Below are 27,978 nucleotides of genomic sequence, written 5' to 3'. Positions count from 1 at the left end.
CAAAAACATTCGTTTTTCCAGAAAAAATACGAAAATGTTGAATGTTTCAGCTTCCAATTATTTCTGAATTTGTTTCCTATAGCATAGCATGTAATTTCTAATTTAGTAGATAATTTGATGCTATTGTAGTTCTTTAAGAGTACAAAACTATTTTTATAATGTGTGTAAAACTATGATATGTGTTTGTCTGTTTCTGTCTCTCTGTCTCTGTCTCTGTCTCTCTCTCCCTCTCCCTTCCTTTCTTCTTCTCTTCCTCCTTCCCTTTCTCTCTGTCTCTCTGTCTCTCTGTCTCTCTGCCTCTCTGCCTCTCTGTCTCTCCCTGTCTCTGTCTCTCTCTGTCTCTGTCTCTCTCCCTCTCTCCCTCTCTCTCTCTCTCTCTCTCTCTCTCTGTCTCTGTCTCTCTCCCTCTCTCTCTCCCTCTCTCTCTCTCTCTCTCTCTCTCTCTCTCTGTGTGTGTGTGTAAATATATTGGCTTAATCATTTCAGTTGACACAAAACCCTTTGTGTACCTAGGCAGCAAATAGAAAAACCAAACAATGCATTATTTAACCAACTCCGAAAGAGGATATTTAATTCTAATCAAAATACATAGGAATAAGCAATGGCTCTTTGGCTTCAAATGGGGGATGGTTAGCCAATAGCTGTAGCTTATAATTTTAACTATTTACATAATAGTTATAATTGCATTAATTAATATAAAAATGCTTACTAAGCAATAGCTCTTTTAGGCAATATTCTACTCTGGGGACTGGGCACTTGTGAAAAATAGGTCAAAAGCATATTTCTTACAGAATTTTTAATAAATCTGTGTATCACAGCAGGAAAGAAGTTCACCCAATGTCATGTGGTTGACAATTGTCATCAAAAGCAATGCTCTGAAATAACACATGTAGAACACAGACAGAAGGCAAGCAAACTAGAAAGTCCAGATCATGAACACAAGCATGGAAGTCATGGGGCTCCACCAGCTGCAGGGTATGTTTCCAACCTGGTCTTATATATGAGTTTGAAAACAACAGAAAATGGTTAAACATGAAGTTCAGTTTTGATTCGACAGTCTTTAGCAGAAAACATGGTATGAGGGCTAAAATTGGGAAGAGCTATGCAAAAGAGCAGAGTGTTCAGTCTGCATGGCTGCTGTTGTGGTGGGATACCCAACAATTTAAGGTTATAAATAAGAGGACCCCTGATTGTCTGGCTATAGGACTGAAGAAGGACATATCAGTTATTGACATCTTCCAATAAATAATGATTATGTATATGATTTTATGTTGACAACAAATTTTTAATAAAAAATTTTATTGAAAGAAATATTTCTTTTTGAGTTATGTTAAATCAAGTGATTTCAGGCAGCTTGGTATTCTAAATTATGATGCCATTGACAAATGTTTTCCACATCTTAATTGTATCATAAGAAGGGGACATTCTTACAGGATTAGTATACTAGTTAAGAATGCTTTAAAAACATGCAGAAACACAGTCTTTAATGAGTATCCCATCTTTAGGAAGACTTCTAGCTTCTAATTCTGTAGAAAAGAATGGATGGAGACTTCACATGTCTTTTTTCTTTAAAGTTTTGTTTTACTTGTATCAAATAGTTTATCTCTAACACAGAGGAATATGCTCTTATGCCATACAAAATACAAATGCCTTCATATTAAGTACTCTTTGTGGAATGAATAACATCTGATTCAAGAATAAAGTAAATGTAAGTAAGCAAGGGGTAGGCGTACATACACATATATACTCCATCTCTGTCTCGCTGTGTGTGTCTGTGTTTATTTAGTGCTGTAATTAAGACTAGCAATACCATAGATACATAATTACATAAACTGAGGTTACCAGAAAAAGAGCTATACCTTGTCAACTATTCTAAAATGTGAAGGGCCTCATTTACACTCTCTGATTGTGGATTAGGTTGTAAGAAGTTGACATATCCAGAGTCAATTATCCTGCCTCAGTATTATTCCTGGAAATTCTTTTAGTTTTCTTTGGAGGCAGTGAGAGCATGCTTTTGTGTTTGATGTAAACTCTAGGGATGTATTAATAGACCAAAAATAGATTATACTGACCAAAATTTAAGAATGTATAAGATAACATAAAGAACTTTAACTATGTTTGCAAGCTTTCCTATCTTCCAATTACATGATTCCCAGCTGATTTATTGCAAGTGATTTCATTTCTGACTTTGGTTCTGTGATTTCGAAAGTTCTTATAACTACTTCCACACTGGAACATTACTCAGACTAACCTGAATCTTTGTTCCTAGGCCAGTCAGTCATATCTATATCAGAATAAAATCTGCCTTTGCCTTTGAAACCAGAGGTGTATTTTCTATTAATTGTTTTATTTATTTACATTTCAAATGTTGTTCCACCTTCCAATAACCCCTCCACGAGCCCCCCAATCAATCCTTTCCCCTTTCTCTCTAAGAGGGTGCTCCCCCACCCACTCCCACCTCACCTTTCTAGGATCTCCCTTCTCTGATTCATCAAGCTTCTACAAGTCCAAGCAACTCCCCTCCCACTGAGGTCAGACAAGGCAGTCGTCTGCTACATATATAGCATGGACTAGGCACTGCCCCATATGCTTTTTGGGTGGCTTAGTCCCTGGGAGCTCTGAGGGGTCTGATTAGTTGATACTGTTGTTCTTCCTATGGAATTGCAATTCCCTTCAGCTCCTTTAGGCCTTCCCCTAGCCCGTCCACCAGACTCCCTGGGCTCAGTCAAATGGTTGGCTGTAAGTCTCAGTTAGGTGCTGGTAGACCCTCTCAAAGGACAGCCATTTCAAGCTCTTGTCGATAAGTATATCTTGGCATCAGCAATTCTATCAGGATTTGGTTTTGTGCATGTATCCCAAGGTGGGGTGGTTCTGTTTTTTTTTTTTTTTTTTTTTTTTTTTTTTGTCCTTGCATTTCATTCAAACAGGAACAATTCTGGGTTAAAAAATTTTGGGATGAGTGGGTGGCCCCATTCCACAACTGGGTCCTATGTGTATCTATTGGAGGTGGTCTCTTCAGGTTTTATGTCACCGCTGGTGGGCATTTTGTCTAAAATCATCCCCACTGGGCCCTGGGAGACTCCCACATCCCTGATGACTTGGGCTTTCCAGTGATTATCCCTGTTCCCCATCCCACACTGCTACATATTTCTACTCATTGTCCTGGTATTCTGGGCTTCTCTCCTGTCTCTCTGTTTACCTGATCCTGCCCAGCCTCCCTGTCCCCTCCCTCACCAAGATCCTTTGCTCCCTCCCTCTGCTAGGGTATATTTTATACAGACATAGCTGTGTATAATGATTTAACGCATTGCTGTAGTAAATTGAGTTATAAAGATGAAGCAAATACTAACTATCAAATGTTCTCATGTTTGAAATTGAGAAAATAAAGTTTAAATTGCCAAATCAATGAATATCCGGCCCAAATGCAAAAACAGAGGTTTAGGATAGCCCAGAAACAAGATTTCAAAGAAAATAAGATAGTTAATATTTAAAAAGTAGTTAATAATAATAAAATAGATGAAAACACAGAAAGCCAAGCATTTGATACAACAGTCTAGAATTTATGGGAAACCTTGCTAGAGTCCCTTTCAGTGGTCTGTTGTTTTTATAAAATTCCTGTTAAGAGCAAACTTCTCCATAAAAAGGCTGATTTGAAGTTATTGGCACAGGTCCCCCTGTGAAGAAATATTAGAATCAGAAAGGTCAAGTTGTTTCTGTTGCTCCTGTTATTGTTATTACTTTTACAAACATGGGAAAACTTACAATTTTTTATCCAAAAGAAACTGGGCAAATGAACAGTAGGCTAACTGGTTGTCTCTTAGCATATCAAGACGCTTGCTGGCCTCCTTGTTCTCTCAAATCAGCCTTTTTATGGAGAAGTTTGCTCTTAACAGGAATTTTATAAACTACAGGCAGTGTGCTCTCTCAGCAACACATCCTACTTCTTCAGCTCATGGGCTTTCATTCTCCAAGCTTCCCATTTCTACAACCCTGCCATTTAGGCCATGTGCTCTCTTGGTCCCATCTCTTTTGGGCCCTTTCTCTCTTGGCCTTGCTCCCCCCTTTCCTTCTCTGGCTGTCTCTGGTTCTCTCTCTCTCTCTCTCTCTCTCTCTCTCTCTCTCTCTCTCTCTCTCTCTCAACTCCCATTACCATGCCCTGAATAAATTCTGTTCTTTACTATAACGTTATGTGGCTTATTCCTTAGGGGGACAGGATTCCTCAGCATGGGCCCACAGAGGCACCTCCTTTTCACGCACCTGACTACACATCCACAAAACATATTCCTCCTTTCCTTACCCTTCTATAAAAGACAACACAAATAAACAATAACAAAGATAAACATGGCTCCAGATAGAAAGTGCCAGCATTGGGAGGGGAAGCAGAGCCTCCTTCAAAAGAGAAGATAGTCTTAGTGACCTGTGACTGCTGCTACAGGACAAGCTCATAGCTTTCACAAACCTCAAATTTAGATGAGGGTTTTGCTTCTAGTAAAAGGGGTCTCTTATCTTTGTTAATGTTCTTATTGCTATTATAAAATATCATAATTTGAAAAAAATTTGGAGAGGAATGAGTTTCTTTCTTCTTACAACTCCCATAACATAGTCCAAAACTGAAATCCGTCGGCCCAGGGAAGGAAGGTGAGAACCTAGAGGTCCAAACACTTAACAAAATGGTACTTACTTCCTTGCTCTCATGGAATACTCAGACATTCTTGAACAAGTCAGAACCACTCTCTCAGAGGTAGCAAAATCTATAGTTAGCTAGCCCCTCCCACATAATCATCAATCAACTATACACCCAAAGGATGGTAAGGCAGTTTTCAGACCTGTTTTCTAGATTGACAAGGTAGCTTTTATATGACTGACAGAAAACTAACCAACAAATCATGAATGGAAAGAAGTTTTCCAGGCTCCGAAAGCTTTGTACAGGCACTATATTTGGATGAAGTGTAAATCTGAGCTATACAGAAGACCAGAGAATGGTGAATAATCATGAATTGGGGAATAACCATGGATTTAACTTGCCATGGGTTAAGTTCTCAATGAAGAAAGTTCTAGAGTGTCAGAAAAATAATCGATCAGTTGAGATGTTTGTTGGCAAGATACCACTTGAAGTGAAATGTTTTCCTTGAGTTCCTTAAAGGAAGAATCATCAGCTGAAAAGCATTGTAGATGAAGGCCTAAGGACAGAAAACAATAGGTGGATTAGCCTCTTGCAACAACTATGTGCCATAATACTCAACAGTAGGACCTGAGTAACACAGATCCTCCAGTGGAATACTTTACACCCATAGGTGCTTGATTCTGACAGAGTGGTTCATAAATAATGTTTTTGAAATGCAAAGACAGGAACACCTGGATAGATCTGAGTACTGTTATGCTTCCCTTCTGTCCAGTGGACATGAAAGACACCGAGGCCTAGACCATTAACCTCCAGCAAGTACCACCTTAGGAATCTAGAGAGTTCAGGAACTTTAAAACTGCAGAGGTAAGTGTGGGGAACAGAGACTGTATACACAAATCAGAAGATACATAAGTAAAACAAACTCCCATAGACATCTGATCCCTGCTGAATAAAGACGATTTCAATGACAAAACAGAAATGAAACCATCCAACTCACTACATAAATCTCCCCTAAACCTTCCAGTATATAATCCTCTGTCCCTAACTTTTGAGATACAGAAGGAAGTTAATATGACCTTTCTTGTGCATGATTTATATTCCTTTTTAATTTTTTGTTTCTACAAAAATTTTTTCATAGTGAATTTACTTTAATATACATATAGTCATTATTAAGCAATCTGCTTTCTTTTGCTTTTTGTTTTCATGATTTTTATACTTTATGGTTTTTCAAGAAAAAAAAATATATATACATATATATGTATATATATATATATATATATAAGCACTACATCTATATCATTTACACTTCCCATCACTGTCACCTTCTAACACTTAGTAGGCCCCTCAGAAATTTATAAACTCTTTTTTATTATGACTCTTGTACGTATACACCTATGTCAATGTGAACATAAAGAATTCCACGTGGCTGAACTATTAAATGAAGAGCTATGAGAAAATAGTGGCTGCTGAGAGGGAAAAATAATCTCTTCATCAAATACATTGGATATTTACTGTCCAATTTCAGGTGGTCTTCCCTGTACACATGCAATGCTGTATGGACTCAATAGAATGTATAATAGAAATAATAATGAATTGTGGAATAATTATGATTTTAACATGCCATGGGATAAATTCTTTTTGGAGAGATGGATTTCCCCCTCTCTAAGAAGCCACTGTCTACTTGTAGCTCTTCATTTAATAATCGAGCCATGTGGAATTCTTTATGTTTACATTGACACTAGTATATACATATAAAATCATCATGAAAAGTTTTAAGATCTAGAGAGTAGGAAGAAAAAGAAGCATCTCTGTATGTTCTGAAACATATCAGAGAAACAAATAAAACCCAGAAAAATATATAACAGAAACTGTCCAATTATATTTGGGGGAAAAAGATATTTTATATCCTTAACCATCTGGGGCATGAAATTGCAACTACATGTAATCTATCTTTGCATAGTGAAGGTGATTGGTATCGATAAAACAGACAACAAAATCTGATGAACATTTTAATGATTATTGGGGGAAAAGACAAAGGCATGCTATTTATGTTATTGTAGAGAAAAATCACTAGCAATCACACCATTCCAGAGACCTCACATACACAAAACTGAATGCCTAATAAGAGGTGCCCACAGAGTCAGTAATGGCTTGAGTGCCCTTGAGGTAACTACACTTTTAAGATTGGATCTGAGTCCCACAGCATGGAAGAGTGGACTTGGGCTTCTATAAACCTGGTCAAAGCTTATAGTTATTGGAATCATAAACACTATAATGTCATTTATTCATGGTAATTTATCAAGTGGACATATACTTAAACCACCATCTAAATATTTATTTTTATAGTTTTAGACATAGATAGTTCTCTATCTTGGTTAGAAGAATCATGTTTTGCAAGGGGCAATGGTCAAAGAAGATCTCATGATTGTTTGTAGGAAAAATTAAAAATGAGTGCTGATCTGTGAGCAGGACATCAGTATCATCCACAAGGTCCAGAGAATTTTGCAGAAGAGGAACACGAGGACATGAAAGCCAGAGCTTTTTACTACAAAATGGCATCTTATTATGTGACCAGTGTAATTATGAAGATAACATAGCTCTGACAATCTAAAAATGTACTGTAAAAATGATAGAGAAAGAGAGAATAAATTAAGGAAATGAGGTGTGAAACAAGAAAGCAGGAATCAGCATAAGAGTGAAGAGCTAAGAGAAGGTGATAAATTTGGGAGCTGAATATGATTATAATACATCAAGTATAGATATTACATGGTCAAATTATATATGTATATACATATATATGTCTATATGTATAAATATATCATAATATAAAATAAATGTTTTATAGTTAGAAGCAAGGGTTTTCAGTAATTAAAAAATAAAAATGAAAGAATTGTGATATACCAACAAACTTGTAATCTTATGCTGTATTTAATTTACATGCCTGACACTAATACTATGGTGTGCTTGCAAACAGGAGAATAGCATAACTGCCCTCCGAATGAGCCAACAAGCATCTGAAAGAGTCAGATGCAGATATTTACGCCAAACCAATGGGCAGAAGCTGGTGACCCCTGTGGTTGATTATAGAAAAAATGGAAGAAGCTGAGGAGGAGGGTGAGCCTATAGGAAGACCAGTAGTCTCAACTAACCTGAACCCCTGAGATCTCTCAGACACTGAGCCACCAACCAGGCAACATGCACCATCTGATATGAGGCCTCCAACACATATCTAACAGAGCACTGCCTGGTCTGGCCTCAGTGCGAGAAGACGCACCTAACACTCTGGAGACTTGAGGCCTCAGGTAGTCGGGACGGCTGCTGGGGTGGGGGTGGAGAGATTGTGAAATCCTAGTGTAGACAAGGAGTGTCTGTGTCGGGTTGAAGAAGTATGGAATATGGACAGTTAGAGGGAAACCTGGAGGAGGATAAAGACCGGACTATAAAAAAATTAAAGAAGAAAAGAATAAAAAGACTGGTAAATTGCTTTTACCGAGCCAGAAAATATGTGACCCTCCAATCTCATTCCTCTGCCGCATCTACCCCGTAGTCAACCTCTCAGTTCCTCTCATTTATGCTGTGATTTTACCACAGTCCTCTGCATCTCCTTCCCATTCCTGCTTTTGTTAGTGTGAAAATACAGTTATGAAAACATGATATTGTTTTCTTTAAACCTAAATTTTGCTTTAAAGTATAGGATTTATTTTTCTTACCTTCTTTGTTTCTAAGTCATCCAGCTTCAAGTGTTTGCAGGTATCCAAACGAGGTTTCAGTGTCTATGAAGTGACTAATTCCATACTAGTTTTAATTATTAAATATTAATTATTTGAATGTACATCATTATTTGATATTTGTACAGTAAGGCAGAGTACTGATCTGTGGCTATGAATAATAAAAGGCCAAGGCATTTTAAATATCTTGTGTGGTAAGTCACTACAAACCCAGCAGGATTACTTTACATCACAACATACAGATATTTTTATGACAAAAGAGAAGGAATGTCTGGTTGGAAGATGCAGCTTCATGTTCCTTTTGATGTAAACAAGTTCTCCAAACTATTTGAACTATCTCTAAAGATATCTTAATGTTTCATATTCTTTCCTAAAGAATGAAACTGTTTTGATATAAAATGGAGTTCATAACACAATGCATTATCATGAAGCTCAGAAAGCATTTAAAAAATAATGTATACTGACCTCACAAATACAAATAATAATGCTTAGCTTTACTCTTCCCGGGAATTCAGAAGATTTCTACTTTGTTTTAATAGGTTGTAGGGTTTTTTTTATTCTTATGATATGCAAATTAGATTTTAATGAGAATACTGCCTAATTTATAGTCACAATTTTGAGATTGAAAGTTTTCAAAACCCATTGTTTCACAATCTAAAACATGCATATATATATATATGCATGAAATCATCCAGATGATCCAGATGTTTAGTTGATCTAAATATTTTACTTGTACCCAATAAATGGCATGTATAACTTGGAAATTTTTCTATGCAGAAGTATAAGAATGTGATTTCTACTTTTTATCAAACTAATCATCATTCTGCAAAATGTCAAGCTATGTATTGAGAGTTTTATAATATCATATTGTATCCAATATATTTTATATTCAGACTTCATATTTATTTAGCAATATTAGCTCTATCCACTTGGCAATTCTGTGAAAATCTGTGGAGAAGTGAAATAATCACAAAAATAGAATCCCATTCTCATATCTAGATCCAAGCACACCTAAATTCCTGCCCAAAGTTGCTTAGACCAGCATTCCTTCTGATACATCAGGGCTTATTAAATCTGTTGTATTTAATAATTGTTGTATTGTTGCCAACAATGGAGAGTAAGGCAAGGTGACAGGTATGAAAACAGTGGTTCTCTAGAATCTACCTGTCTTTAAACCTTGTCTCCATCTGTCCTGGAAAAAATGCCCCCAAATCTGTTACTTTATATGACTTTCTCCTATAGTATGTACAAAAATATAGTGTTTAGTTATACTGGTCGATATCACAAAATTTGATAACACAAATGACAATGAGAAAGTTCTTTGTAGGATAAATACTGAAGAGACGCTGATGATATTCTTATATTTGTTGTTGATTGAAATATAGTCATGTAGGTGAATCTGGTTGGGTGCCTGGGAAACTTACGATACTTAGGATTGGAGAGTATACTAGCAACTTGAATCACAAAGTTGGAACAGAGACACATGTCTTTTATATAATTTTGTAGAGACCATAATCACTTAATTTTATGTTAATTATTCTATTATTAATCAACAGAATTCCAACTGATGAGACAGAACCATGTCTTTGAGACATAAGAAATTTATTCTGGAATCCTTTTACAAGGAAACTAACCACAAAGATCAGCCAAACTATAAGTTGAAACCTAAGAATTTGCTAAGGACTTTTTTTGTGTGTGCCAGGTGTGAAAATGTTAAATTAACCATAAGTCAATTTACAATTGACTATGCTAAATATGCTTAAATCTTATAGATCTAGTCAACTCTTAAAGATTATCATAGTTTGACGAGAATTTATGTTATAACCTGCCTAAGAATGATGCCATAGCTTAAGGTTCAGTCAGTGTTCATGAGACTTGTGTGATTTCACAAGCAGTATGCAATATTTTCATATTTAAAAGAGACCTAGGGCTCCAACTGCATGTGTAGCAGAGAATACACTTGTTGGGGCACCAGTGGAAAGGGAAGCCCTTGGTCTTGCCAAGGTTGGACCCCCAGTGCAGGGGAATGTGGGGATGGGGCAGTAAAGGGGATGGATGTGGTAATACCTGTATTGGGGAGAGGGAGGGGATGGGGGCTTATGAACAAGAAACCGGGAAAGGGAATAACATTTGAAATGTAAGTAAATAATTATATGTAATAAAAAAAAGAGAGAAAGAGAGGTCCAGAGTGTTGGTGTGTGTGTGTGTGTGTGTATGTGTGTGTGTGTGTGTGTGTGTGTATGTTAATAATATTAAAATAAAAGAGCCCATACATTTGAGAGGAAACAGGCAGGGAAAGATCTCCAAGAGGAGATAAAAGAAAGAAATGGAAGGGGCAATTATGTACTTATATTTTAAATTAAAAAATAAAAGTAAACATGCATTGAATTTATCTAAGTAAATCCATTCTTCCTCACAATCTTTTCAATTGTCAATCTCCTTGTGTCTTGTCAGCTTTAATATCAATATGAAAGTTTGAAATTATAATTTGTAAAATTATTATACTTTCTTCAACACTTGACTTATATTTAAACATTACAGTTTTGGTAGACACTTTCCTAAACCCATTGCTACTGAAAATTTGTTCATCTGTTTCTTTATAACTTGTAATTTGAAGACTGAGTCCTGCTTTCAATACTAGCATGGAGTTTTCTTTGCTCTTGCAGATGAAATATGGAAAGAGAAGTAAGAGGTGTTTTTTGTTTTTGTTTTTGTTTTTTTTGTTTGGTTTAGGAGATATCACAAATGTTTAAATGAATCCTATCTTGTTCTTTAACTTCCTCATTTATGGCTTTCTTGTCTCTGCACTTAGTGCAAGATTCAAACCACAAACCAATGAGCATGGCCACTAAACACTGATTATAAGTTCTTAGCCAAACCTTTTCAAGGTGCCTCTAAACATATGAGATACGAGGATAGCATTTGTTTATATTTTCTATCTCAATTTATGAACTGACACAAATAATAATATTACTACAACTGATTCAACACTTTAGGCTCAGGATTGTTGTACCAGTAAATGCAATAAGAACATGTCAGACCATTTCCTCCTCTTCTTGCCAATCGTTTATGTATTTAGTTGGTATTTTGTACTTCTTGAGAACTGTGATCAAGACTTCACATATATAAGAAAAGTATATTAACATTAAAGCTTCATCTCAAGCCCCGTTCTAGATTTTTGTATTTATATCTTGTGACTTTACTTGTAATCATTGAAATGATGTTTGCTATATGTTAGTAGAAAATTTATATTTTTTGTGGAAAATATTCTCAGCATCTGTATTAACCTGACCATAATGAAACATTATATAATTTAAAGAATCTATAAATTTGTTTGTAAAAATATTCTTGGAATATTGTACTGATTAACTAGTAACTAGTTTACTAATTCTTGAGAAACTTCTATCACTTTCCAATGATTTAAATCTTAAAATATTACATAATTGATTTACAAGGATTATCATTGACATAATAATGGATCTATGCTTGAAAATTTCAAGTATATTATGCTTTATACACGGACACACAGACACACAGACACAGACACACACACACACACACACGCAAACACACACACACACACACACACAAACACAAACACAAACACAAACACAAGCTAGTAGCTTTTTTTATTCCTTAATCTTGAGTCCAGCCACTAAAGGTGTTATCAGCTTTGGAGTTTCCTGTTAGCATTGTTGGGAGTGCTTATGTATATGTCATCTTCAAGCAATTTATTTGATTTCTTCCTTTCAAATTTGTATCCTCTGACCTACTTCAGTTGCCTTATTGCTACAGCTAGAATATCAATTACTATATTAAATAAATGTGGAGAGAATAGACCACCTTGTCTTGTTCCTAATTTTAATGGAATGGCTTGGGGTGTCCATTTAGATTGATGTTGTCTATAGGCTTGCTGCAAATTGCCTTTATCATGTTCAGGTATGCCCCATTTGAATAAAAGGGGTGCTGAATTTTGAAAGACATTTATGCAATTTATTAAAATGATCATGTGTATTTTGTCTCTCAGTTTGTCTCAGAATGAGTTACGATTTGTTTGCTTATTTGGGAGAACTTTAATAACTGCTTACATTTTCTTTGAGGTTATAGGTGGATTTAAATTTGTTATTTAATCATGATTTTACATGGGTAAGTTGACTTTACTGCAAAAATTATCTATTTCTTTTAATGTGACCTCTGACCTTATAGCCTTCACTTGAGACACTTCTCCCACTGGGCTGCCTCACCTATCATTGATATAGGGGTTATGCTTGGTTTATTGTAACTTGCTATGCCATGTTCAGTTGATACCCTTGGAATACCTTTTTTTTCTTAAGTTGGTAAATGGAGGAAAAGTGGATCTGGGGAAAAGGGGTGGTGCGGAAGGGGAATGAGAGGAGTGGAGGTAGGGAAACTGTGGTCTGGGTAATTTATGACAGAAAAATGTTTAAAATTAAAGGGAAAAATTCTATAAATTTTAAAGAAATTTGTAAAGATATTTTAGTAGAACCATAGCATTAATAATCCTGGAACTTTGAAGACAGAGTAAAGCAGAGCTCTGTAAGTTTGGGGATAACATAGTTTACATAGGAGTTTGCAGATCAGTCAGGATTAAACAGTGAGACCCTGTCTCAAACCATGAAAAATGAACAAAAGCAGAAAAGATTGCTAGAGCATTAATAATAAATTCTATGCAAAATAAAAAGCATATAATTACTTATGGAACAGATACAAATTTAGAAAGTCCAATTAAATTTAGGACTCAAAAGGAATAACTTTGGAAACTTAAGCTTGGAATAAATTTTAAATGTGTAAAAGAATTTAAAAAAAGAAGAAGTTAGTAATTTTCTTCATTGGTTACTTGTCATTCATGTGCTTAAATTTTATAATAATTATGTATTAAATCAATTGTTAAAATACAGTTAATGATCATGAACACAAAATATGTTCCCTTATAATTTCATATATGTTGTCATGAAAAGAGATAAATCAGTGGTTATAATTTAAGTAAAATCAACCAGATCAAGCGGAACCCAATGATAGTGTGAGAATCAATTTGTCATAACTGTCTATGGTATATTTTTGAGGAAATTTTCTATTTAACCGAAACACAATGACATAAAGAAGAAACTCATCACAAAAGTGGTGTCCTGAGAACAAGAGTGGAAGTTGTTAGCCTGATGTGTTCCAAAGACATTGCATGCCAGTTGGGAAAACATTGGTGAACTGGGGCTGATGGTGGCAATGGTAAGCATTAGATATCAGAAGAGAGGGGAATTCAAGGCTCAAAATTATGTGTGCTTGTGAATGAGTTTTCATATAATTCTTTTAAAAGGTACTCTTGCACAATATACAGAAACGCAACTGCCCTGAGCATGAAAAGTACTGTTTTTCTATTATAATTCCTCATTGGTTAAGTATCTGAACAATATTTTTCTAATTTATTCTTCTTTTATATAATCCATTCAGACTACAGGCTCCCTTCCTTCTTCTTCTTTCTTTCCTTCTTTATTTTAGAGGTTTGGATTATAAAAGTTGCCATCCAGAGACTGCTCCACCTGGCGATCCACAGTCACTAAACCCAGACATCATTGCAGTTGCCAAGAAGTACATGCAGACAGAAACCTGATATAACTGTCTCCTGAGAGACTCTACAAGAGCATGACAAATACAGAGGCAGATGCTCGCAGCCAACCATTGGACTGAGAATAAGGTCCCTAATGGAGGAGTTAGAGAAAGGACTTAAGCAGCTGAAGGGGTTTGCAACCCCATAGGAAGAACAACAATGTTAACCAGCGAGACCACCCCAGAGCTCCCAGAGACTAAATCACCAACCAAAGAGTACACATGGAGTGGCCCATGATTCCAGTCACATATGTAGCAGAAGACAGCCTGTTTGGCATCAATATAAGGAGAGACCCTTGATCTTGTGATGGCTCTATGACCCAGTGTAGGGGAATGCCAGAGCAGGTAGACGGGCGGAAGTTGGTGGGTGGGTAGGAGAGTACCCTCATAGAAGCAGGGGGAGGGAGATCGAATAGGGAGTTTGCAGAGGGAAAACCTGGAATGCAGAAAACCTTTGAAATGTAAATAAAGAAAGTATGCAATAAAAGAAAAAATAATCATAATAATAAAAAATGAACTTGCACATACTTTAGTCATTTTGTACAAAGAGAAAAATATTGAAACATGTTGCAAAGAATGGCATCATAGATATTCATCATAACAGTTTCATTCTTTTCATTTCATTATTCAAATTAGAAAATGTGTTCTCGAATAGTCTAACTCACTGCCCTGCAAACCCCAAGCATATGTTCATGTCTTTTTCAGCACTGAGATTCCAAGTGGATCCTACCACTACACCTTTTACATGTGGATAGTAGATATCAAACATATTTCCTCATGCTTCCTTAGTCAATTTTATACAGTGAACTACCTACCTCCCATTTTATTTTCCAAATCCCCTTCTGCCAAACCTATCCATTATGTCTAGGCTCAGTAAAAAAAGGACAAAAAGTGATAGCCATTTGAGAACATGATAGGGCTCTTATTATTGTTGTTGTTAGCTAGTTAGTTACTTTGTTAGTTCCTTTTCTGATTCCTAACTTTTGAAATGTGCTCAATTTCTTAGCATTCTCCTAGCCTGGTATCTCCATATCATTCATTTTAGAGACTGTGCCAACATTCAATTTTATTCCATTGTTTCCTAAGATATATTTAACTAGTTTATTACACATTTTCATAATGTGTGAAGTTATCTTTCTAACACATTTATTGATATTTCAAATCTCTTGTTCATATATGTTGATATTTTAGATGTTTCTCATTCTATATGAATTTCTCTGTTTTTAATGGATAAAATATTTGTATATTTCCTTTTTATTAATTATTTGTTTTATTTATTTATATTGCAAATGTTGCCCTTCATTCCAGTAAGCCCTCCCAGAGTTCTTCATTCCATTTCCCCTCTACTTCACTCCTGAGAGTATGTCTCGCTATAGGTTTCCCTCAATCTTTGGGCATCAATTCTCTCCACAATTAGGTACATCCTCTCCCATTGAGCCCAGATAAGCACTCCTCTGCTACATATGTGCTGGGGAGCCTGGGACCAGCTTGTGTATGCTATTTGATTGGTGACTCAGTCTCTGGGAGCTCCCAAGATCTAGGTTAGTTAACAATGTTGGTCTTCCCTTGGGGTTGCCATCCATTTAGAGGGAGGAACAAAATAATCATGGAAGACAGAGGGAAGGAGAGATCTGGTTGGGAGAGGGAGCAAATGGGGGTGTGTGTTCAGGATCAGATGTGGGGGTGGGAGGCTGGAGAGAAGCCGAGAGGGACAGCATAATGAATGGTGATGTGCAACTACTGGGAATGGGAGGTAGAAGAGCCTCTACAAAATCCCAGACACCTGGAATGGAGGAGGCTCCCAGGACTCAATTTAGGTGACCTTAGGTGAAACAACTATACAACCTGAAAAGACCACCTCCTGTAGTCAGACAGGACTCCCACAACCCACCTACAAAAATCTTGACCCAAAATTGGTCCCATCTGAAAGGAATGAAGGGACAAAAATGTAGGAGCGACTGAAAGAAAGGCTGACCCATGATGGGGCCAACTTGGGACCCATCTCATTGGTGGGCATCAATCCCTCACACTTTCATTAATGCATGTTGTCCTTACAGATAAGAACTTAATATGACTGTCCTCTGAGAAGTTCTGCTAACAGCTGACTGAGACAAATGCAGATATAATCACAGCCAAGCATTGAGTGAAGTTCAGGGACTTCTATGAACGAGTTAGGGGAAGGACTGAAGGATTCCTACATGTTCAATCAAAGTAACTGTAGAAAGTTTGAAGAACTATAAATCCATTCTATATTTTAATAAAGTATAGAATATTTGACAATTACTATTGAATTTCTTTCATCAATACTCATTTTGACTCTGGGATTTCATAAAATAGGATAATATAAGATCTAGCATTCTTAAGGAGCTGGCCTATTTAATTAATTATAATATACGTGATATTCATTTTTATTTCTGTATGCAACCACATTTTACTTTTACTTTTGTGTCCTATTTGATTTTATAAAAACAACATGGTCTGACACTGACATCACTCGACAAGAATGCTGAATGTTTGACAACAAAATGAAACAATTTCATCTGAGAGATTAGAACATCAATTGTGGGATTGCCTCCAGCAGATTGTCTTCTGAACCTATCTGTGAGTAATTTCTTTAATCAATGATTGATGTTGGATATGCCTTTCCATTATGTACAGTGTCACTTCTCTATAAGTGGTCATGGCAAGGGAAGCAGCCAGTAAGCAGCATTTCTTCATTATCTCCATCTCAGTTCCTCCCTTGATTCTCTCAATGGCAAATTGTAGTGGAGAAATGTAAGCTACTAAACTGTTTCTTCCCCAACTTGGCTTTTTTTAAGTCAGTGTTCTATCACTGCAACAGAGAAAAAACTAGACAGAAAAGTGTTCAGGATACCTAGTCAATACTGCTGGGATAGACCTGACCGTGTTGTGCCCTTTGGTGGGATGTTCTTTTTAGATCTATGGGTTGGAAAAGCAGTTGAATGCCTGGACACTAGGTAGCTGTTCTGTAGAAAGGAGGAGTCAAGATGGGAAGCCTGACTCATAACATTTTAGAGTTATGTTTACAAATTTCTTGGAGAATTTGACAGGGAAATTTTTGTGGTATTTTGAACTAAGATCTCTGGAAGTTAATCCTGTCCTTATGGGACAACCAGTATTAATTCCAGTTATCTGTTGGTGCTGAAGAATCAGCTATGGTTAAGAAGTAACTATCAAGAGGTGAAATCTAGGAAGTACCTTCCTTTTTCAGCACATAAAATTCAGGTCCAGAAGGTACAGGACTGAATCTTGAGTTATATATAGAAATCTTTATTCGGCACTGAATTTTACCATATATAGAAATTTGGCCATATATAGAAATCTTTATTCGGCACTGAATTTTAGGGTATGAAGTGGCCATGGATTTGCATTATGAGAGAAACACTGGTGAAGGTGCAGCCTCCTTTACAAAGGATAATCTTAAAATGATCAAGTCATGGAGGGAATGTGAGGATTGACTTTAACAGAGACCATGAGAAGCCATTGGTGAAGGTGAATCCTCGGTTATGTTAGATGCCAAGATATTTGGATAACCACTTACAAAAGCAGGTATGGAATGGAGCTGTCCATAATACCATGGGAACCCAGAAGATCATTAGTGACTATAAGATGACATATACTGAGTTACGGAATTTTATTTGTAATAGTGAATTTTGATTTGAACTAAGTGTAAGTGCACCCCGATTCTTTACTCTGGTAGTAACAACATATTTAATTTGCTTTTAATATTACAAGAGTCAACAAAAATGGTGTTTTGGACATTTTAGACAGAATTATAAGAACTGAACTGCTTAAATGTTTAAGTACTGTGGTACTGCTAAAGATGCCATATGTTTTATATTGTGCTATTATTATAAGATTTGGGGATAAACAGAAAACTGTAAGGTTCTAGTGTAATTGAGAAGTATTTCTGGGTCAAGGTGACAAGAGCACAATTTTACTGGTTAGTCCCTTTTAATGCAAAACAATCTGGAATCCCATGGCAAGAGGTGATCTAACTGAGGAACAGCCTTTATCTACTTGCTCTGTAGGTCAGTATGTGGGAGATTTTCTTGATCATTAATGGTACCTTTAGTACCATTACCTTTAGTTGATATCTCTGTGGACATGAGGTCCTGTTCTGTGTGAAAAGAAATTAAGATCAGGAAACCATGAAAGGAGAGTCAAGGAGTAGCATTCTTCTGAATTCTCTGCTTGAGTTCTATCTTGGCTTCTCTGAATGTTATACTATATAAGTCAATTGAACCATTTCTTCGCAAAGAAGTCTCTTCACTGGTTCATCACAACAACAGAGAAGTAAATAGGAAAGACTGAGGACTTCTGACCAAAGGGAAAAACAAACAAACAAACAGCAACAACAACAAACAGGAAAAAAGTAACAAGAAACAAAGAAAAACACAGAATATTTTTCTTCTGTTTATATTGATACAACAGCTTCCAAATAATTGATAAAATATCTTTCCAAATAATTTTACTTATCGCATAACACGAAATGTATATAGTGTAACATACTTAAAAAAGAACTATTGAGTTTCTAGTAATATGTTTTTAGTATCCCTGAATGGATTTTAAACTTGTGAAAATAAGGATATGCCATTGAGATTAAAAAATATCTTCATAATAGCTTCGGACCATTCTTGAGGACTTTTCTGCTGTGGAATTCCTACATAGTGCTTGACTAATGGCTAATTTTCAGATTTTTCAAGTCACATAGGAAAGCTCACAATAACAAAAGCCTCAAGTAACATAGAACTATACACACATACATACACATATTATGCATGTACACACAAACACACATGTTCACAGATATTTTTGTAGATACACACATTCTCTTAATTATATCTGTATTGTATGTTATCATGAAAAGTTACTATGTTTTAAAATAATGCTCCATGTTGTGTTACTTTTACCTCTGAATTCTCTCTCTCTCTCTCTCTCTCTCTCTCTCTTTCTCTCTCTCTCTGTCACACACATACACACACACACACCCCATACATACACACACATATATATTTATTATTACCCAGTCATGAAAATTTAATTTTATGAGTATTGTAATTAATATATACAAACTTTTTCATGTAAAATGTTAAATTAAGATAAAGAACATCTTCTGAAACTCTTAAAAATTAAATTGTCACTTATTAATTCATACAATTTGCAGGTTGCATACATTTTTCCAAATCATTAATGTGATATTAATGTGATATGTTAAATCAAAGTCTCACTTTAGCATAATTCATTAAAACTGAGAAAAAATTGCCTGAAAGATATTAATATGAATTTACATAATACTGAAAAGAAATTCAACTTCTTAAATTTTGTTTCCACAGCAAAATTGCTGGACATCATTAATTTTGCAGGCAAATGGATGGAACTAGAAAATATCATCCAAACCTAGGTAACTCAAACCCAAAAGAATAAGCCTTGTATGTGCTCACTGATAAGTGGAAAATAGGCAAGAAGTACAAAATACTCATGATACAACCCACAGACCTTAGAAGTTTAACAAGAAGGAAGGTTCAAGTAAGGATGCTTCAATCCCACTTAGAAGGAGAAATAAAATTATCTCAGGAGGCACATGGAGGGACCTAAGTGGGAGAGGGGAGAGGGAGCAGAAAAGGGGAGCAGATTCAGGTATGGAGAGAAAACGGGGTAGAAGCCCTGAGAATGAATGGGAAGATGCAATTTCTGGGGGTGGGGGGATCCTACCAGAGACCTGGGTTGTAGAGATTCCCAGAATTTAATGTGGGTGACCTTAGGAGAAATGTCCAACAATGGGGAGAGGGAACCTGAATAGACCACCTCTAGGAGATAGACAGGGCCCCAAGTTGAGGGAACCATCCTCAAAATTTCCAACCCAGAATTGTTCCTGTCTAAAAGAACTGTATGGACAAAAATGTAGCAAAAACTGAAGGAAAGTGAGGGCTCAACTTGGGAACCATTTCATGGATTCTTTTGGGACAAACCTGACACTACTACTGATGCTATGCTGTCCTTACAATCAGGAGCATAGCATGGCTGTGCTCTGAAGAGGCCCTACCAGCTGCTGACTGAGACACATACATATATTTAGAGAAAAACATTAGACTGTGGATGGACACAGAGACTTCTATGGAAGAGAAAGGGGGAAGAATTATCTATCAGCACATAGTTATCTGTGTATATGTCTGTGTGTGTCTTTATACTTGTGTGCCATACCTGGAAATGTCAGGAGCAAGAGAACTTCAGATTGAAGCAACAGGGTTTTGACCTAATTTGGCTGCTAGGGAATTTGATGCAAGAGCAGGATTATTATCCAAGGTCCATGTCCTTAGTCCAAAACAATGACATCTTCTGGTTTTCACATATATACACAGGATCATCACATTTGGTAAAATATGCTGTAAAGCAAATAATAAAGTATTTTAAAAATTACAGACTGCAATCACTGGAAACCATAATGAAACATTTAAGATTTTAGTGTCCTTTGCTAATGATGGAAATGGTAAGCTTACTCATAATGCAATGTATTGTTTGAACATTTTATGCAAAATGACTGTTTGGGTGAGAGCTGATTAGCATGTCTGCAAATATATGTGAATATTATTTATCTATTTTCTAATTTTATACACTATCTTTGTTTGGTTGGTTTTGTTTGGTTCTGCTAATGTTTTTCCCTACAATCGTGTCTGTCTTAGAGCTGATCTTGTAGCTCAGGGTCATCTCAAATTTGCAATTTTAAATCTCAAGAGCTGGGATTGCAAATATACACCAAGGCCAAGCTGCTATAGACATAAGGCTTTCTTGCCAGCAGATCACTAAGGAAATGAGGGATGTTGTTCATAACGAGGTGTTTACTCAAAAGAGGAGATACCTGTTTTCTGCCCAGAAGTCAGGGAGTGGATATTACTAATGACCTGGTGACCTTTTTGGTACCTATGGAGGTTGACCTCACAACTTTGTGCTATAGAGGCTGACCTTACTCAGAATATTTATCCCAGACTCTTCCCTCCCTAGACCTTTATTTTCAGTTCTAGCTAGTAGACCTCATTCTTAGGGAAGATGGCATGGATTTTATAGCTTGCTGATTTTTATGCTATTGGTCAGAAACCTACACTCAAGGACTTTTAGCTATAGAATCCATGCATAAGGTCATATATAATTGTAAAGGAGTTTCTAAACAATAACACCGAAGCTGTATTGTGCATCTGGAATTGGAATGATTGTTGCCTAGAAACTTTTTCCTACATTTATTGTGTTTTAAATATGTTGACAATGAATTGTACAGCATCAGATTCCCCAGGTCTGATCCAGATTGACTAGTCATGCTGGATCCAGTTTTCATTCTGACCTCTTCACAGTTTACTTTCCTGCCTGGAGACCTGCAGGGTTCTCTCACTAAGTTGCATATTCTTTTGTATCATGAAACTATTTATCCTCTTTAAGTCTGAATATAGATGACATAAACAAAGAATGAGAAAAGTAACCCGTGTGATGTTGTTTGAGGAAGCATAGTTGGATATGTTCAATTTAATACAATAGCCTTTTAACTACTGTCATCAAAAATCAAAAATTTTAATAATCAAGTTTATTATTAAGTCATATAAATTAATTGGTAATAGCTTAGAAAATAATAGCACAAGCTCCAGTTTTAAAATGTATGCTGAGATTCAGATAGTATGTAATTGAGAAAGTTGCTGGTTTTGAAAATTGAGGAGGTATGAAGGACAGGGTCTGAAGGCAGTTGTAAAAGAACAGGAAGTTAGATCAAACCGAAGAAAACATGGCAGATTTTCTCAATTTGATGCATACTTTTAGGGACATGAGTTGAAAGCACTCAAAGCAGCTGGGTGCTTTTTAACATGCTATTGACACCATGTCTAAGATGTCTAGTAGACTCTGACCTTAAGTTAACATATATCATTAGATCCAAACACTATGGGAAATGCAAGAATGAATTTACTTGTAAATAAGGAACGCTGAACTGATAAACGGTGCCCCAAATAGAATAAGTAAATGATAAATGTTCCGTTTCATATATTACTTTTAAATACTAATCTTTCTTCCTGAAGCAATATTAATTCAATTTATGAAAAATATTTTTCTAAAATCATCCTCTTCTTCTGGTAAAGGTTAAACAGTTTCTTGTCAAATAAAAGCATGCTATTTCTTAAATAAAAGGGCAGGTATGTTAATATAACTCGGATTTACTTGCATATATGTCTTAAGTCTTACGGGATGATTGGATGAGATGACCTTTATGACCATCAGACTTGAGATTTATGATTGTGTGATTAAATAGCTTTATGTATTCTTACTGTATATAAAAGCAAATGTCATATACCACCTCTTATTCTAATTAGTATTTTTTATTTATACAGGAGGTATTCGGTAAACAAGAATAATCCCTTTTAAAAGGGCTACATTGACTGTAATGTCTAATATAATTTGCATGTAACTTATAGGGGTCTGAAGTTTCAAACTGATTAGAAACAGACTTGAAAGTCTTACAATAGATGGGTTGATATGGATCAACACCCTACCATTCTTTACCAATTATTAGTATGTATAAAATGATTTCACTATTGCCTATCTGCAAATGATAATCACTACAGAGGACCATAATTGGTCAAAGTCTAGAGAATAAGACACTATGGAATGCTCAGAACATGTTGTCTTTATCACATCCATTCTTCAAAGGCTCAGAGATTGATGCTGAGGAAAGGATAGAGTTGAGGGGTCAGTGTCTTCTGGACACAGCAGGCCAGCTGCACATAGAAGCTCATAATGGCTGTGATAGTGTGAATGACACTAGTGCAACCTCAAGCCACAAACAAATCCCAGCATGGTGTTAGAGAGGTAAACACACATGCGAACTCCTACCATTAATTGAGGACTGTTAACTATTGCTAGTTGCTGTGAACCAGAGAGTCAGTTTTCTTTAAGAAAGTGGCCCCTGAAGCAAAGAAGTGCAGGCCAACAGGAGCCGGATGTAGATCGCTCCTGAGAGACACAGCCAGAATACAGCAAATACAGAGGCGAATGCCAGCAGCAAACCACTGAACTGAGAATAGGTCCCCCGTTGAAGGAATCAGAGAAAGAACTGGAAGAGCTTGAAGGGGCTCGAGACCCCAAAAGTACAACAATGTCAAGCAACCAGAGCTTCCAGGGACTAAGCCACTACCTAAATACTATACATGGACTGACCCTGGACTCTGACCCCATAGGTAGCAATGAATATCCTAGTAAGAGCACCAGTGGAAGGGGAAGCCCTGGGTCCTGCTAAGACTGAACCTCCAGTGAACGTGATTGTTGGGGGGGAGGGTGATAATGGGGGGAGGATGGGGAGAGGAATACTGAATAAAAGGGGAGGGGGAGGGGCTAGGGGATGCTGGCCTGGAAACCGGGAAAGGGAATAACAATCGAAATGGAAATAAGAAATACCCAAGTTAATAAAGATGAAAAAAAAAGAGAGAGAGAGAGAGAAAGTGGTCCCTGTTCCAGGGGAAATTCTCATATCCAAGAGTTGAAGGGTAAGTGCAAACTGGGTTGGATAGATTTTGAATAAGAATGGAGATGAAGAGGAAGAGGAAAAGGAGGAGGAAAAGTAATAATGAATGATGAGGAAAGTGGGTTCATCTGAGAGGAGGTGGCAGAGATATAAATATAATTATAATACATTGTATACAATTCTCAACTAATAAAAACAGTACTCCAATAGAAAGAAGTCTTCCTGTCCTTTAACACATAATGTTATGAATATTGAATAAAGCATAATATATTAAAATATGTCTCCAACTAAGAATTTAAAATTTTAGACATCCATTAATAAGATTAATTATATTTCTATTTTAATTTCCTAGAAGAAAACAGAGCCGGGAGCAAGTGCATGTCAGGGGAGGAGTAGAGAGATTTACTCTTTGTTTCAACTTCCTTTTCATATTAAATTTTAATTTATTCTTATCTTATTTTATTTATATTTGTGTAGGTTTTATCCTGTATGTATGTCTATGTGACACTTGCATCCCTGGTATCCAGGTGGGCCAGATGTCATTAGGTATCCTGGACTGGAATCAAAGAAGTTTGTAAGCTGCCATATAGATGCTGGGAATTGCCCCTAGGACGCCTGGTAACAGTAGCAATTGCTCTTAATTTGCTGTGTGATCTCTTCAACCATTTCATGTTGTCTCTACTTTTACAGCCTCTTCACCCAACACTGCAAGAATAATAGACGAGGAAAGGTAAATCAAGCCGCCTCAGACCTGTAATTCCAGCACCAGAAGTACTCCAGCAACAAAAGACTGTTATGGTGTTTGAGATCAAAGTACACTCCATCGTTGGCATTAAAAAAAACCTTAAAGGATATCAGAAGCTTTGTTTGTTCCAGAGATTGACATATTGCAATTATGCATAGTATAGATTCGATCTATATGTTTAAAATAACATATTGATTTCTACATACCACCACAGTATTTATATCCCATCCTTAGACTGCCTTTATAGAGTATAATTTTCACACGATGGTGAGTCACATTATTTAAAAAACTTAAATGTATTTTGTACATACATGTGGAATAACTATTTTATAGGATAGGTATATAAATAACAATGACTAAGGAAGTTATTGCTTAATACCTTTGTCTTATCTTTAATCTGCTATAATGAATTATCTTAGATTTAATACATAAATATTTTCTTTATATCATTTGTGAAACTAGAAGTTCACATCAAAACACTGGAATAATTCATTTTCATGTACTATTCGTGTAAAAGTGAGGTCACTTTCACATAGTAGAACCCTATTCCTGAAGGCATCATTCTCTTTGGTTATAAGACACAGAGACATAAACTTCAAACTGAACAAAAGGACTCTTTTCTTACATATTAGCTTACACTGTGTTATACAAACCAGAATGGGAGAAAATTTCTGTAAGCAGGTGTTCGCTAATGGAAATCTGAGTACAAATTCATAGAGGTCGGAGGGGTCTGCTGACTTCAAGGTGAAGAGCAACAGAAACTGTTGGTAATGCTGAGTGAGTCTCAAAGACTGACAAAGTCTCCAGCTGTTATTCTGAGAACTTGGAGTTCACACATCTGTGGGTACAAACTATGGCAAAGGTAAGCTTCAAAAGTGAAAGTGATTTCATGTCGACATCCTATACCCTGTGCAGGTCTCTGCCTGACTCATTAAAGGCCATTCACTCATGTTGTAAGTACAGCTCTTTCACACGTAGTTGACATGTAGATTTCAGACTAACTAAAAGCACCCATATTGAATTTTTAAAATATATATGTATGCATTATCCATTATCTGGCTATTAACAAAGTCATGGACTTAACATCTGGCCTGTAACTTGATCATATTGGTATCTAAGAACAACCTTTAGGGGGCTGGAGAGATGGCTCAGCAGTTAAGGACACTGACTGTTCTTCCATAGTTCCTGAGTTCAATCTCCAGCCACCACATGGTGGCTCATAACAATCTGTAATGGGATCTGATGCCCTCTTCTGGTGTGTCTGAGGCTACAGTGTATTTGCATACATAAAATAAATAAATATATCTTTTAAAATAAATAAAACCAACCAGTAGAGAGACTGTCTTCCATAGAAATCACAAATAGTCATAATACCTATCATTAATCAATGCAATAATTAGGAAAGCATTTTGTGTAATCATCCTCAGATGGACTTTCCTACATATAACAACAAAATTCAAAGGCAGTTAATGTCTATGTTACAGCTTTGGTATAAATTATACTAATTACCAAAGTCCTGAAATTCTTCTATTGCAGCTTAGATTTAAAAACTACTGAATATTTGATTAGCCCAGGTATGTTTCATTTTCAAAATTTCCCTATTTATAGTTGCACTTTACCCCAAATCCATCTGTTCCTCATTTTAGAATTTCACACTAATGTTTATTATAATCTAAACATACTGTTGTTTGCTGTCCCCTGTAAGCACTGCTACAGATTATGTGTAAGCGTTACATATGGCTGTGTCCCAGGTCCTTGTCCTAGAAGTATCATCCAATAAACGTCTGCTGTGTGAGAATGAAACTAGTATTACTTTTTAATAAAACATTTTATTGATATTTTACATCCGTATGTGAGTTCATTGTTCATCATACTATATAGTAAGTGATAGTTCCCTTATGTATTATAAAACTGAACAGACCCTCAGAAATGTGACATTATTGTCATTGAAAGGAGTTAGAAGGAAAGTCTGGATAAAATTCTCTTCGTGAGAAATGTATATATGCTCTGAATATCATCACAACAAATAACTCAGTAGGAAACTCATTATATACAGTTATTTTCTGAGTAGTAGCATGGAGCAAATAAAGCTAGCTTCAGTTAAATTTTTGCAAATAAGTTTTACTTTAATAACCAAGAGAATTAAGCAAACTCATTTTTCGTAAGTTTTAGAGAAAATCTAAGTTTGTAAGTTGTTGGGAATTATGCTATGTAATTAATATATGACATTGTTCTAAACATTTAATGAAATAATAATTTGTATTTTTTACAGGTATTGCATTGTAAAATCCTTAGTAAATACTTGCATTCTGATGACCAACCTTAATTAACACTAACCAGCACTTTTATCTGTAAGTTACTAGTTTAATGGTCTAGCGAAAAGTATATATTTATGATTAAGATTATATTAAAAGTAAGCTAATTATGTTGCTTCTTTTACACAGTACTTTAGGATGGTCAGTCTGGCCTAGTAGTAATCTATATATAGTCATACAAAGTGCAAGACATTGATAACCATGACTAATATTAATTACCAAATAATGAAAGGTTACATACATAATGCTTTCAGTTTAAATTTCAATTAATGTAAATTCTTCTCTCAGTCAAGTATTTGATGAACTCTAACAAGTGTCAACTACTATTCTAGGCCATAAAAACTTAGCAATTTGAATGTGTAATTTCATAAAAAATATGAGCAAGCAATAAAATGTGCTGCATCTGATTATTGTGAGTGCTATGAATATGTACTATGAGAGTTTATTGATCATGTATTGACTGAAGGGGGACAGTGTTTAAGCAAAATAACATGCAATAATGAAGAAGCCATTTAAAGTTTATTTATGTCTTGTAGCACAGCTATTAGAGAATATATATAAGCAAGGAGAGAAGCAGTATGAAACACCAGATTTCTTTTCAGTGTTGTCTAAGACAGATAAAGAAACACATAAAGTAACCACTTGTCCATGATGTATCTGTGATCACCTTAATGGTATAGAGTATACATAACCTTTTCCCATTTAATAAAAATAAGATAGTTACATATGAATTATAAACAAATAACATAAAATGATGTCTTTATTTACAATCAAAATAATTCTAAGTGATTCACAGAATAAGATGGGACTTTGCAGGATAGAAATGTTAGTCTCTGTACCACATAATTATTAAAAACAATCCATGCTAATGCTAGCTATGCACTAGCAATGCAGTCTTCTTTCCCCCATTGGGCAATGCAATTGAGGTCCTCTGATTAGTCTGCTGCCAAACTGCCAAGCCATCAGTCCCCTGTAGCTAGCCTATACCACTGAGTCTAAAATCCTAGCCCCATAAAATGAAAACTCCAGAGGCTTGAAATTTATCAGCCAGATATATAACAGTAAAATTTCAACCCCCAAAATGCCCACACAAAGAACTCAAAACTCAATTGTTACAGATACAAGCTGCACACCTAGCCTGGACAGATGTGCCCTACATTATTTAATTATCTATCTCAGGAATCCCCAAATACTTATGGCTCTTAGGACCACATAGTTCTGGTTTATCTTCTTCCTCCAATTTCTCTCTGTTCCTACCCCTTTGTTTCTCTCTCCCCTATCTAAAACTTTCAGACTTGCCCCCTCCTTCCACCACTCAATCACAGGCTCTCGTTTTATCTGAATAAGATTTTACCTGACCTCACCTGAGTATGGGCACCCCTTTTTGATGAGGCAGATAAAACAGACAGCAATCTACAAGTCTCTTC

General features: G+C 35.9%; 1 protein-coding gene across 4 annotated transcripts in view; it reads right to left on the bottom strand.

Moving 5' to 3' along the window:
- Tgap1l12 (GTPase activating protein testicular GAP1 like 12) overlaps positions 1-27,978 on the bottom strand; it is a 697,215-nt gene that overhangs the window by 255,143 nt on the left and 414,094 nt on the right. For all 4 annotated transcript variants that reach the window (XR_005500942.2, XM_063282873.1, XM_039103653.2 and 1 more), the window contains exon 22: positions 20,200-20,381. The gene's annotated coding sequence lies outside the window, so the exon portion shown is untranslated. The remainder of the gene's footprint in view (positions 1-20,199; positions 20,382-27,978) is intronic.

Source organism: Rattus norvegicus, chromosome 2 (genome assembly GCF_036323735.1).
Source record: "Rattus norvegicus strain BN/NHsdMcwi chromosome 2, GRCr8, whole genome shotgun sequence".
Lineage (NCBI taxonomy): Eukaryota > Metazoa > Chordata > Mammalia > Rodentia > Muridae > Rattus > Rattus norvegicus.
This window is presented reverse-complemented; position numbering and strand designations above follow the sequence as displayed.